This window comes from Staurois parvus, unplaced genomic scaffold (assembly GCF_062004578.1).
Source record: "Staurois parvus isolate SC_StPar_1 unplaced genomic scaffold, SC_StPar_1.0 ptg000544l, whole genome shotgun sequence".
NCBI classification, from domain to species: domain Eukaryota; kingdom Metazoa; phylum Chordata; class Amphibia; order Anura; family Ranidae; genus Staurois; species Staurois parvus.
In genome coordinates, this window is record NW_028318340.1 from 10,611,471 (window position 1) to 10,625,694 (window position 14,224).

At 39.8% G+C, this 14,224-nt stretch overlaps 1 long non-coding RNA gene across 1 annotated transcript; it reads right to left on the reverse strand.

The window, feature by feature from the left end:
• Positions 1-10,210: 10,210 nt before the first annotated feature.
• LOC149451270 (uncharacterized) lies at positions 10,211-11,328 on the reverse strand. The gene is made up of 4 exons (XR_016315123.1): positions 11,281-11,328; positions 10,878-10,951; positions 10,588-10,720; positions 10,211-10,460 (listed from the first exon to the last, which is right to left on the reverse strand). It is a non-coding gene; the product is annotated as an uncharacterized LOC149451270 (long non-coding RNA).
• Positions 11,329-14,224: the final 2,896 nt, after the last annotated feature.

The following is a 14,224-nucleotide window of genomic DNA, read 5'->3' on the forward strand; positions in this document are numbered from 1 at the left end:
TGTGGAATCCCCCGTTATATTAGTGATCACTGTAGAATCCTCTGTTATATTAATGATCACTGTAGAATCCCCCGTTATATTGGTGATCACTGTAGAATCCCCCGTTATATTGGTGATCACTGTAGAATCCCCGTTATATTGGTGATCACTGTAGAATCCCCCGTCATATTGGTGATCACTGTAGAATCCCTGTTATATTAGTGATCACTGTAGAATCCCCCGTCATATTAGTGATCACTGTAGAATCCCCTGTTATATTAGTGATCACTGTAGAATCCCCATTATATTAGTGATCACTGTACAATCCCCCGTTATATTGGTGATCACTGTAGAATCCCCCGTTATATTAATGATCACTGTAGAATCCTCTGTTATATTAGTGATCACTGTGGAATTCCCTGTTATATTAGTGATCACTGTGGAATCCCCCGTTATATTGGTGATCACTGTAGAATCTCCCGTTATATTAGTGATCACTGTGGAATCCCCCGTTATATTAGTGATCACTGTAGAATCCTCTGTTATATTAATGATCACTGTAGAATCCCCCGTTATATTGGTGATCACTGTAGAATCCCCCGTTATATTGGTGATCACTGTAGAATCCCCGTTATATTGGTGATCACTGTAGAATCTCGCGTTATATTGGTGATCACTGTAGAATCCTGCGTTATATTGGTGATCACTGTAGAATCCCCGTTATATTAGTGATCACTGTAGAATCCCCCGTTATATTAGTGATCACTGTAGAATCCCCCGTCATATTGGTGATCACTGTAGAATCCCTGTTATATTAGTGATCACTGTAGAATCCCCCGTCATATTAGTGATCACTGTAGAATCCCCGTTATATTGGTGATCACTGTAGAATCCCCCGTCATATTGGTGATCACTGTAGAATCCCCCGTTATATTGGTGATCACTGTAGAATCCCCCGTTATATTGGTGATCACTGTAGAATCCTCTGTTATATTGGTGATCACTGTAGAATCACCCATTATATTGGTGATCACTGTACAATCCCCCGTTATATTGGTGATCACTGTAGAATCCCCCATTATATTAGTGATCACTGTAGAATCCCCGTTATATTTGTGATCACTGTAAAATCCCCCGTTATATTGGTGATCACTGTAGAATCCCCCGTTATATTGGTGATCACTGTAGAATCCCCCGTTATATTGGTGATCACTGTAGAATCCCCCGTTATTTTAGTGATAACTGTAGAATCCCCCGTTATTTTAGAGATAACTGTAGAATCCCCCATTATATTAGTGATCACTGTAGAATCTGCCATTATATTAGTGATCACTGTAGAATCCCCCGTTATATTGGTGATCACTGTAGAATCCCCCATTATATTAGTGATCACTGTAGAATCCCCCGTTATATTAGTGATCACTGTAGAATCCCCCGTTATATTGGTGATCACTGACGAATCCCCTTTATATTGGTGATCACTGAAGAATCCTCTTTATATTGGTGATCACTGTAGAATCCTCTGTTATATTAATGATCACTGTAGATTCCCCCGTTATATTGGTGATCACTGTAGAATCCCCCGTTATATTAATGATCACTGTAGAATCCTCTGTTATATTGGTGATCACTGTAGAATCCCCCGTTATATTGGTGATCACTGTAGAATCCTCTGTTATATTAGTGATCACTGTGGAATTCCCCGTTATATTAGTGATCACTGTGGAATCCCCCGTTATATTGGTGATCACTGTAGAATCTCCCGTTATATTAGTGATCACTGTGGAATCCCCCGTTATATTAGTGATCACTGTAGAATCCTCTGTTATATTAATGATCACTGTAGAATCCCCCGTTATATTGGTGATCACTGTAGAATCCCCCGTTATATTGGTGATCACTGTAGAATCCCCGTTATATTGGTGATCACTGTAGAATCCCGCGTTATATTGGTGATCACTGTAGAATCCCGCGTTATATTGGTGATCACTGTAGAATCCCCGTTATATTAGTGATCACTGTAGAATCCCCCGTTATATTAGTGATCACTGTAGAATCCCCCGTCATATTGGTGATCACTGTAGAATCCCTGTTATATTAGTGATCACTGTAGAATCCCCCGTCATATTAGTGATCACTGTAGAATCCCCGTTATATTGGTGATCACTGTAGAATCCCCCGTCATATTGGTGATCACTGTAGAATCCCCCGTTATATTGGTGATCACTGTAGAATCCCCCGTTATATTGGTGATCACTGTAGAATCCCCCGTTATATTGGTGATCACTGTAGAATCCCCCGTTATTTTAGTGATAACTGTAGAATCCCCCGTTATATTAGTGATCACTGTAGAATCTGCCATTATATTAGTGATCACTGTAGAATCCCCCGTTATATTGGTGATCACTGTAGAATCCCCCATTATATTAGTGATCACTGTAGAATCCCCCGTTATATTAGTGATCACTGTAGAATCCCCCGTTATATTGGTGATCACTGAAGAATCCCCTTTATATTGGTGATCACTGTAGAATCCTCTGTTATATTAATGATCACTGTAGATTCCCCCGTTATATTGGTGATCACTGTAGAATCCCCCGTTATATTAATGATCACTGTAGAATCCTCTGTTATATTAGTGATCACTGTGGAATTCCCCGTTATATTAGTGATCACTGTGGAATCCCCCGTTATATTAGTGATCACTGTGGAATCCCCCATTATATTAGTGATCACTGTAGAATCCCCCGTTATATTAGTGATCACTGTAGAATCCCCCGTTATATTGGTGATCACTGACGAATCCCCTTTATATTGGTGATCACTGAAGAATCCTCTTTATATTGGTGATCACTGTAGAATCCTCTGTTATATTAATGATCACTGTAGATTCCCCCGTTATATTGGTGATCACTGTAGAATCCCCCGTTATATTAATGATCACTGTAGAATCCTCTGTTATATTGGTGATCACTGTAGAATCCCCCGTTATATTGGTGATCACTGTAGAATCCTCTGTTATATTAGTGATCACTGTGGAATTCCCCGTTATATTAGTGATCACTGTGGAATCCCCCGTTATATTGGTGATCACTGTAGAATCTCCCGTTATATTAGTGATCACTGTGGAATCCCCCGTTATATTAGTGATCACTGTAGAATCCTCTGTTATATTAGTGATCACTGTGGAATCCCCCGTTATATTGGTGATCACTGTAGAATCCCCCGTTATATTGGTGATCACTGTAGAATCCCCGTTATATTGGTGATCACTGTAGAATCCCGCGTTATATTGGTGATCACTGTAGAATCCCGCGTTATATTGGTGATCACTGTAGAATCCCCGTTATATTAGTGATCACTGTAGAATCCCCCGTTATATTAGTGATCACTGTAGAATCCCCCGTCATATTGGTGATCACTGTAGAATCCCTGTTATATTAGTGATCACTGTAGAATCCCCCGTCATATTGGTGATCACTGTAGAATCCCTGTTATATTAGTGATCACTGTAGAATCCCCCGTCATATTAGTGATCACTGTAGAAATCCCTGTTATATTGGTGATCACTGTAGAATCCCCCGTCATATTGGTGATCACTGTAGAATCCCCCGTTATATTGGTGATCACTGTAGAATCCCCCGTTATATTGGTGATCACTGTAGAATCCTCTGTTATATTGGTGATCACTGTAGAATCACCCGTTATATTGGTGATCACTGTACAATCCCCCGTTATATTGGTGATCACTGTAGAATCCCCCGTTATATTAGTGATCACTGTAGAATCCTCTGTTATATTGGTGATCACTGTAGAATCACCCGTTATATTGGTGATCACTGTACAATCCCCCGTTATATTGGTGATCACTGTAGAATCCCCCGTTATATTGGTGATCACTGTAGAATCCCCCGTTATATTGGTGATCACTGTAGAATCCCCCGTTATTTTAGTGATAACTGTAGAATCCCCCGTTATTTTAGAGATAACTGTGGAATCCCCCGTTATATTAGTGATCACTGTAGAATCTGCCATTATATTAGTGATCACTGTAGAATCCCCCGTTATATTGGTGATCACTGTAGAATCCCCCATTATATTAGTGATCACTGTAGAATCCCCCGTTATATTAGTGATCACTGTAGAATCCCCCGTTATATTGGTGATCACTGAAGAATCCCCTTTATATTGGTGATCACTGAAGAATCCTCTTTATATTGGTGATCACTGTAGAATCTTCTGTTATATTAATGATCACTGTAGATTCCCCCGTTATATTGGTGATCACTGTAGAATCCCCCGTTATATTAATGATCACTGTAGAATCCTCTGTTATATTAGTGATCACTGTGGAATTCCCCATTATATTAGTGATCACTGTGGAATCCCCCGTTATATTGGTGATCACTGTAGAATCTCCCGTTATATTAGTGATCACTGTGGAATCCCCCGTTATATTAGTGATCACTGTAGAATCCTCTGTTATATTAATGATCACTGTAGAATCCCCCGTTATATTGGTGATCACTGTAGAATCCCCCGTTATATTGGTGATCACTGTAGAATCCCCGTTATATTGGTGATCACTGTAGAATCCCGCGTTATATTGGTGATCACTGTAGAATCCCGCGTTATATTGGTGATCACTGTAGAATCCCCCGTTATATTAGTGATCACTGTAGAATCCCCCGTCATATTGGTGATCACTGTAGAATCCCTGTTATATTAGTGATCACTGTAGAATCCCCCGTCATATTAGTGATCACTGTAGAATCCCCGTTATATTGGTGATCACTGTAGAATCCCCCGTCATATTAGTGATCACTGTAGAATCCCCCGTTATATTGGTGATCACTGTAGAATCCCCCGTTATATTGGTGATCACTGTAGAATCCTCTGTTATATTGGTGATCACTGTAGAATCACCCGTTATATTGGTGATCACTGTACAATCCCCCGTTATATTGGTGATCACTGTAGAATCCCCCGTTATATTAGTGATCACTGTAGAATCCTCTGTTATATTGGTGATCACTGTAGAATCACCCGTTATATTGGTGATCACTGTACAATCCCCCGTTATATTAGTGATCACTGTAGAATCCCCCGTTATATTAGTGATCACTGTAGAATCCCCGTTATATTTGTGATCACTGTAAAATCCCCTGTTATATTGGTGATCACTGTAGAATCCCCCGTTATATTGGTGATCACTGTAGAATCCCCCGTTATATTGGTGATCACTGTAGAATCCCCCGTTATTTTAGAGATAACTGTAGAATCCCCCCTTATATTAGTGATCACTGTAGAATCTGCCATTATATTAGTGATCACTGTAGAATCCCCCGTTATATTGGTGATCACTGTAGAATCCCCCATTATATTAGTGATCACTGTAGAATCCCCCGTTATATTAGTGATCACTGTAGAATCCCCCGTTATATTGGTGATCACTGTAGAATCCCCCGTTATATTAGTGATCACTGTAGAATCCCCCGTTATATTGGTGATCACTGAAGAATCCCCTTTATATTGGTGATCACTGAAGAATCCTCTTTATATTGGTGATCACTGAAGAATCCTCCGTTATATTGGTGATCACTGTAGAATCCTCCGTTATATTAGTGATCTCTGTAGAATTCCCGATTATATTGGTGATCACCGTAAAATCCCCGTTACATTGGTGATCACTGTAGAATTCTTCATTATATTGGTGATCACCGTAGAATCCCCCATTACATTGCTGATCACTGTAGAATTCTTCTTTATGTAGGTTATTACTTTAGAATTTCCCAATCACATTCCTATTATGTTTATGATCACTGTAGAATTATCCATTATGTTGGTTATCATTGTAAAATTCCCTATTAGTTTGGTGGTCATTGGAAAATCCCTGTTGCTTTGGTAAGCACTGTAAAATGTGCTGTTTTGTTGGATAGCATTGTAGAATTCCCTATTAGACTGGGTATCACTATAGAATTACCCAATATGTTGTTGATCATTGTAGAATTACCCATGACATTTGTGATCACTATAGAATTCCCAGTTATTGTGGTGATCAATATGGAATCATCGTTAAGTTGGTGAGCGCTGTAAAATACCTATATTATGTTGATTTTCTTTGTAGAATTTCCTGTTAGATCAGTTTTACATTGTAAAATCCCTTATTACATTTGTGATCATTGTAGAAGTCCCCATTTTATTGGTGATCATTGGATATTCCCTATTACATTAGTGATCACTGTAGAGTTCCCCATTATGTTGATTTTCTTTGTAGAATTTCCTGTTAGATCAGTTTTACATTGTAAAATCCCTTATTACATTTGTGATCGCTGTAGAGTTCAGTATTATATTGGTGATTATTGTAGAATGCTCATTATGTTGGTGATCACTGTAGAATTCCCCATTATATGTTATTACTTTAGAATTTCCCAATCACATTAATGATCATAACATTTTCAATTATGTTGGTGATCATTATCAAATTCCCTATGGGATTAGTGATCACTGTAGAATTCCCCTTGACGTTGGTGATCAATATAAAATTCCCCTTTGCGTTGGTTATCATTTTAGAATTCCCTATTACATTGGTGATCATTGTAAAATCCCCATTACTTTGGTGATCAATTTAGAATTCCCTGTTATGTTCATGATCATTGTAGAATTCCCTGTTACATTAGTGATTGTTATAGAATTTCTCGTTACGTTGGTGATAATTATAGAATTCCCCATTACATTGGTTATTACTTTAGGATTTCTCCATTACTTTAGTGATCACTGTAGTATCCCCATTACATTGGCAGTAACTGAAGAATTCCCCATTAGTTTGGTGATCACTGTAGAGTTCCCAGTTACATAGGTTGGTATTCTAGGTTTCCCCATTACATTATTGATCATGATAGAATTTCCCATTACTTTGGTGGTAATAGAAATAAATGATATCAGGTCACATTATAACCTATGATTGTGTAGCACAATGGCTGCTTCTGTTGTGAACTGTATCTAAGCAATCCCCTGGTATGTTTGTCACCCCAGGCTAGTACTAAAAGGTTTCAGTTATAGAAGTCACACTGTCATTTAAATGTCTCCTAGGCAACAAATGTTTAAAAATAATAGGTCTTTGAGATATATTGCTTTATGTTATGAGCTATGCATACAATAATTGGAATCAATGGTGATTTAATGGAGGGGCTGATATTGCTGGCTCATAGAGATCATGTCAGCAGTGCATAATGCTTTTTTTAAGACTGAGCTCTTAAAATATTCTCCTAATACAATAAGCAGCTGTATTCTTACCTGAAGTTTGGATCTTCAAGATCTTTCTGGTAATCCAGTGTGAAATGTTGCCTCTGTGCAGGAGCTTCCTGTTTCTCCATGTGCAGGGTGACTGGTCTTGTATCCACCCCTTCCTGCAGCCTGTAGTGAATGAACCTGCTGGGCCCCTCCCACAGCTCTACCCTCTGCTCAGGCTATGTACAGCACAGCAATGATGTCACTGCTACCTTTGCAAGGCAATAACTGGGGTTGCAAAAGGTATTTTGTGCTCACAACGTGGATTTACATCCTTCGTGGCTATTATATTGAAATAAAAGTTTTTGTGCCCCAAATTCAGCTTTAAACTTTTTTTTAATACAGAAAAATAACAGATTTTTTGGCCTCTCTTGTTTATCGCTTAGCTTTTTTTAAAAAAAAAAATAGTTACACATTCTGCAAAGTTGATAGTTAAAATAAAAGTTAATAGTTAAAAGTTAATAGCTTTTAGGAGTGATGGATCATACTCTCTGCTAGCCCCCTCTCCCCCCCCCCCTCATCCCCTTCTATGCCATGGCTCCCAGCAAAGCCAACAGGAAGTGCCCCAGATGTCCTGAATATTTTATTTTGAAAGAGGCACTAAGTTTATCAGGAGACTTGCTTTCCTGATAGAAAGCTCTAAGTTTTCTTTCAGACAGGCAGTTGGAGGGACGGTAAAAATGGGCGGCTGAGCCTTAATTTTACCGCCTCCCTGGCTACCCACCCAAACTGTAAAATAACAGCTGGATGGGGCTGATCACATGCCTTGCGGCACCTTTAACTTGGGGTATGTCAAACTCACCTATTGTGTTCAATGGGGCCAGTAGTACGGCATTATAGGTTTAAATCAGGCAGTGAGAAGGAGACTTACATAAAAACCGAACATATCGTCAGATGGATGATGAGCAGGCGAACAGTTTGATGGGTCACTCGCCTTGTCTCGGACACACAGGAAAGCAGAAAAATAGATCTCGTGAACCGTTCAGTGTATCTAATCAATCCTCAGACTTGTCTGCATAATAATCTACCCACAGGTGGATTGTCAGTTGTGCATAGGAAAAGTTATGAGCCCAAATAGAAACTACACAAGATTTTGGCTCTAGTTTAGGTCGACACCCAGACTTCCACGCCTACACGGGGTATTGGTCCATGGTGTCAGAGACCCCCCTGCTGGGGAACTACAAATTGGGCTGTCAGGCCTAAGAGAAGAAGTTGAAGACGTCTCCCATTTTTAACATCAATACCACCTGGGGAGACACGTGCCCTCTTGCTCTGAAACTTGGATCTGCTAACCCAGGACTTTGGCAAGTACCTTAACCCTTTCACCTCTCTCTGATAACTCTTTGCTGTGCTGTTATTCTTTGTATATGTATATATATATATCTTAGTTACATCTTTTTTCTGTAAATATTTTCATTGCACCCGTTTGACCTTTTAGTAATAAATCTTTCTTTCTGAAAGTGTTGAATTGTTTCTATAGCTCTATATTGCAATTTACGAATCCCTAAAGAGAACGCTACTGTGTTTGTTTAAACCTCTGTATAATCGGCCTGCGGACCGTTTTATACAGACGATTATCTCAATCATTATAGTGTTATAGCTGATAACACAGAGTTTCCTCTTTCTCTGTACAAAAAGGAGGTGGTGGCAGTGTGAAGGGTTAATTGTGTAATTAACCTGACCCAGTAACAATTGCCCAGGCTGCCGGTACATCGATTGTGGTCCGTTAGTTGGAGAATCGTTGTGCAGGGTGCAGCTGGGTGTGGCATTGTTACGCACGTCACATCGCGGTTTTAGATCGGCTAGTCCTTCGGTCTCGAGTTTGGGTGAGAAGGTCTGGGGTCTGACGCCGCGATCGTGACACACGCCTCTAGTATAAAGCTCAGGTTAAAGCTTAGGTGCTCTTGCTCTGGGGTTCAGGGTCAAGATTAGGGTTAGGCCACTTGTAGAAGAATATTATATACATTTCATTTCCTGCTATCCATAACACTGGCTCACTCTTCCATAGCATCATGTGCCTCTTTCCACCTTGGCGAATCAGAGGAAGATGTGTATTCATTAATAAAAATGCAAGACTTCTCTTGAATAGTGGAGTAGCAGAAAGTCCACCGCTCTTTAATTCCAGCAGCAGACAGGAAGTTGTTTGCACTGGTGCACCACTTACTGTAGGTAGCTTATACTACAGCAGCCCATTTCAAACAGATTGCCACTCTGGGATGCCTTCTGGGTTCTTTAGGGGTGACTTGACAAACTGTCCCCAAATTAACTAATAATTGACAAAAAAGTTGACGGGTTGATCAAATCTGCCTTTTTTGTTACAAAGAGCAGGTTTACAGGTTTTTACTGTGCAGCATTATCACCTTGGGCACCGTGCGGGCACCCGGCGTCCTAACAATTAGTGACATCATAGGTTGACAAGGAGATCATTGGGTGCCTGAGGACGTTCTTGAGGTCCCTCAAGAGTGCAGCCAGCCACTCCTCAGATCCATCCACTGCCTCCAAGGCTCTCCTCCATGAGCATCAGAGCAGGGGGAATTTCCAGTGGGGCTGGCCTGCAGAGTCTCTCAGCCCTGAACACAATTTGACCCCTCTGGCTATTACACCTGAGCTGCTAAGAACTCCTAACTAACCATTAGGGTCTAGCTCCCTCTAGCTGCACTAGGAGGACTCTGTATATGGTTCCTGAAAAGCCCCAAATCCGTGACAGTCTCATTCACATAGTGCGATGACTGGTGGTTTTCTGCACTAGATAAGTGCCAGTCACTACTAGGGCATGCCGGCTCTAAAACTGAGAGCTATTAGACCAAATGACCGTCGATCACACAGCTCCTGTTCTGTTGACAGTGGTGAATAGTGACTGTCAAAAATTAAAGAGGAAAAGGTATGTGGGATTTTAAAGGTGCAAAAGTTCCCTCAGAATAAACTCACAAATATAATCATATAAAAAATAATGATACTTTATTACAAAATATCTAAAAACACAGTGACAGACATTTTGTCTGCTTGTAAAAACAATAGAAATTATGCACTCTTAAGTGCAATCAACCCCAAACCAACTTCTTTGAGAGTATAGAATGATGAGATAATTGTAGACGTCATAAGCTGACTAATGTATTAGGAGGATGGTAGATTTCAATGCGTTGCGCCGGGTAGACTGCTTCAGGGTTTCAAATATGGGGAAAGGAAAAGCACTGCAAGTATACAAAAACCATGAAAATGCTTATAATAGCATATGATTGTTATATATATTTTTCACAACAATATGATTCATTTCAATACATATAATAACCATAATTCATCAATGTAACAACAAATTACCTATGCTGGTGGCTGTCTGCCCAATGTAGGTAACCCACAAGGAAAGGAACCAGAAAGATGAGAGAGGAGCACTGGACACCCAGTGCAGTTCATACCAGGTTGCCAAGTGATGACTCCAGCTAAAAATATTTTCCTAAAAAATGTATGTAAAAAGAAGACTAAATACTACCACATAATGGTAACAATTGAAGGACTGATTGAGCATATACATGCCCATACATGCCCCATTTGCTCCTAAATAAGTGCCATAGCTAAAAAAAACCTTCATGACATACAAAAAAGTATAATACCTGGAAAGGGAGATGGTGCTGCTGAAACAGATGTCCAATCAATCAAAGGAGGAAATATGACTCTCCCAGATGTACTGTAATAGTCAGAAGAATTAAATCTCATTGAATGAAAATTCCCCGACAGCAAGATACTGATAAGCCCAAACAAGATTCACTTATGGCCACACATGCTAGCACCCAGTTCAGTCCATACTAGGAAGCCCAGAGATGACTCCAGTGAGGGGGGTGGGAAATCATTCAAGTATCTGAAAATGTTTTCCTACAAAAAGTATGTAAAAGGCTAAATACTACCACATAATGATAACAATTGGAGGACTGATTAAGCATATACATGCCCCATTTGCTCATAATAAAGTACCATAGCTAAAAAATCTCTATGAATTCATGTAAAAAAGTATAATACCTGGAAAATTAGATAGTGCTGCTGAAACAGATGTCCAATCAATCATAAGAAAAAATATGACTCGTCCAGATGTAATAGAAGAATTCAATCTCATTAAATGAAAATTCCCCGACAGCAAGATAATGATACGCCCAAACATGATTCACTTATGTCCGCACATGCTAGCTCCCCTGAAAGAGGTGTAACTGTCAATCGTCCAGGAGACCTATATGTGAGAGTCATAAAAATACCAAAATCACTCATAAATATTGGCAATATGCCCCTAAAGTAATCCACCCTCAACAGAGCATAGTGCACCATGGTACCTACCTCAGTCTTTAATACCTCCCAAGTAGAGTCCTGTAACAATAAAAGCATCACAAACCACAGTGCCTATATAGGGGGGATAGATATCCCTCCTGCACCCTCATCAAGAAAAAAACACTAAAATGCGGCGTACCCACGCCAGATGCAGCTGACGTGAGGGGATGTGCCACCTTGCATGCGCCAAGCCTGGCGGTGCCCATCACAATGTAAATACACCACTGCGCATGCTCCAAACGCAGTGGCACATCATGACCAAAGTCATGTGGGAAAAACTAGAAGACCATTTTGAAAAAAGATTAAGGATCATAGTTACCTTATAAAAAAGGGAAAAATGGTCATTTCTGTAAGCCGACATGTAGGTCTCTATCACAGCTTTAATCGTGATGTCGTCAGGTTCTTCGCACTATAAACGACTCCTACAACTGGAAGCCAAATGGATATTCCAGTTGGAGGCCACAAAATCGCCTGGTTTTAATGAAACTTTCAGTTTCAAGCCATTTCTTTGAAGATTTTGTGGCCCCCACTCCTGTTCTTGTTTCCTTTATCTTTTATTTATTGTTTTTCTTTCTTTTGTATATATTTTGTAATATTTGTATATATTTGCACATACCTGCTTTATTTGTGTATACCATTGGTTGTGTTAGAAAAGTGTAAAAGTCTAATTGTTAATCATTGTTGCTGCTATGATACGTTTCACAGTAACAGAATATTGCTACATTGTCAAATAATCATTGAAAGTTTATATTCTGTGGCTGTTTGTTTAACTAGTCCTTTTTGTAACCGCTTTTTGGTGGACACCTTTGTTTACATATTTTTATTTTGTTAGTTGTGTTTGGTTACTGGACCACACATACTTATATTGAAGCGGATATCTAGAATACTTGCAACCTCCTTTTTTATTTTTATTTAGTCTGGCTGTTTGTTTAAATCTGGGGGCTGTGACCAGGGACTGAGGGGAGGTTTGTAATTCTGGGCATCTTGGTTGGGCCTGCTCGATTGCCTGGGGTGAATTAGGGATGTGTGAGTCCCTCTCCCTCCTGTCGCTTGGCATAGGCTAGTGTGCTGTACTAAGGAGTCCTATTGCATTATATATTGCATCGCTGACGTTGGCTATTCAGCTTTGTTTCTGTAATGGGACAGTGCTGACATACTTCTGAATATGGTTGTTTTTGTAGTGGGACAGTGATGATGTGCCTTCTAGTGTGGCTGTAGCCCTGTGTGAGATATGCTGCCACCCTGTGTTCTATAGGTAGTATTGTGCATCGGAGACTAACTTGATTCTTGATCAGCCTGCTGTTGAGTGATGGGGTGGACTCTTGGCGGGGCGGGGGTGTAACGATTATGCGCAGTAGCGATATGGAAGCTGTATGCGACCTCCATCTTGTTAAAGTCTCAGCCATGTTGTTTTTCATGAACAATCAACTCTCCTCCCTCCTCTTGAAAATGGAACTTGTGGCTATAAGTTGTAACAACTTCAGAAGAGCCTCTTATCTTAAATAAAACACAAATAGATGAACTCCAGAGCTGTAAACTGCTAATTAGTCTTGTGCAGGATGTCTGTTTTTCAAGAACTAGGAAAAACCATTTTCCTCTGTCCTATCGTAAAACAATAACTCAGTCAGCCGTCACACATGACCTGTTAGGCATTAGGGCTCTAGGAATGCAGAGCATGCCATAAAACATCTATTCCACATGTCACAACTCATAAAATTCAACAGGAACTGGGCACATTTATATTAGGTATATATTTGGATAGATCATTTCATGTTGAGCCAGGCAAGGTCATACAATGACTATGTTGGCACATAGGAGAGAGGAGAAAGCAGTCTCTTCCCTCCTGGGTGACAAGGGTACGCTGTGTTTGGTATCCCTGGGTTTTAAATATAATTCTGAATATTAATCTGCCAGTTGATAGAATGCCACCTGCATGTATTGGAAGTTATTGATATCAGTATTAAATTGTAGTGTGACTCATGTCACTGTGGTCATAAACTTGGTGGCCTCCTAGAATCCATCCCCAAACTAGATGATTGGTCAGTTGTTCTCAGGCGACATCCCTTTAATACCATAGAAAAGGACTGATAGGCCTGGAGAAGGGAAGCTGTCATTTAACATCAATCAAGAAACATCTAACGGACTTGAGAGCCAAAGCAACCCTTTTGCTCGGAAATTGGACTTTGCTAAAACCAGGACTTTGCAAGTATTCTGCCTTCTTAACTCCTTTCTTTTATTTCTCTGTTGTTTTATTGTTTTATTTATGTCTTTGTAACATCTTTTTCTGTAAATATTTTAATTGCACCATTTTGACCTTTTTTTGTAATAAACCCTATTTTGAAAAGTGTTGAAACTATCTCTAAAGCTTTTTTAATGCAAACTAAAGAATCCCTGTCTCTTGAAGATTGCTACTGTGTGTAATAATCCTCTGAATATACTTGTCTGTGGTGACAATGTGTATTACAAATGCTTATGCTAGAATCATAGTTTTATTGCTAGGATTTGTGAGTTTCCTCCTTCTCTGTAAAAAGGTGGTGGTGGCAGTGTGAAGGGGTAATTGCGCAGTTAATCTAACCCAACAGCAATCGCTCTCAGGCTGCTGGCACAAAGATTGTAGTCCCACGAGCTGGAAAATCTTTGTGCA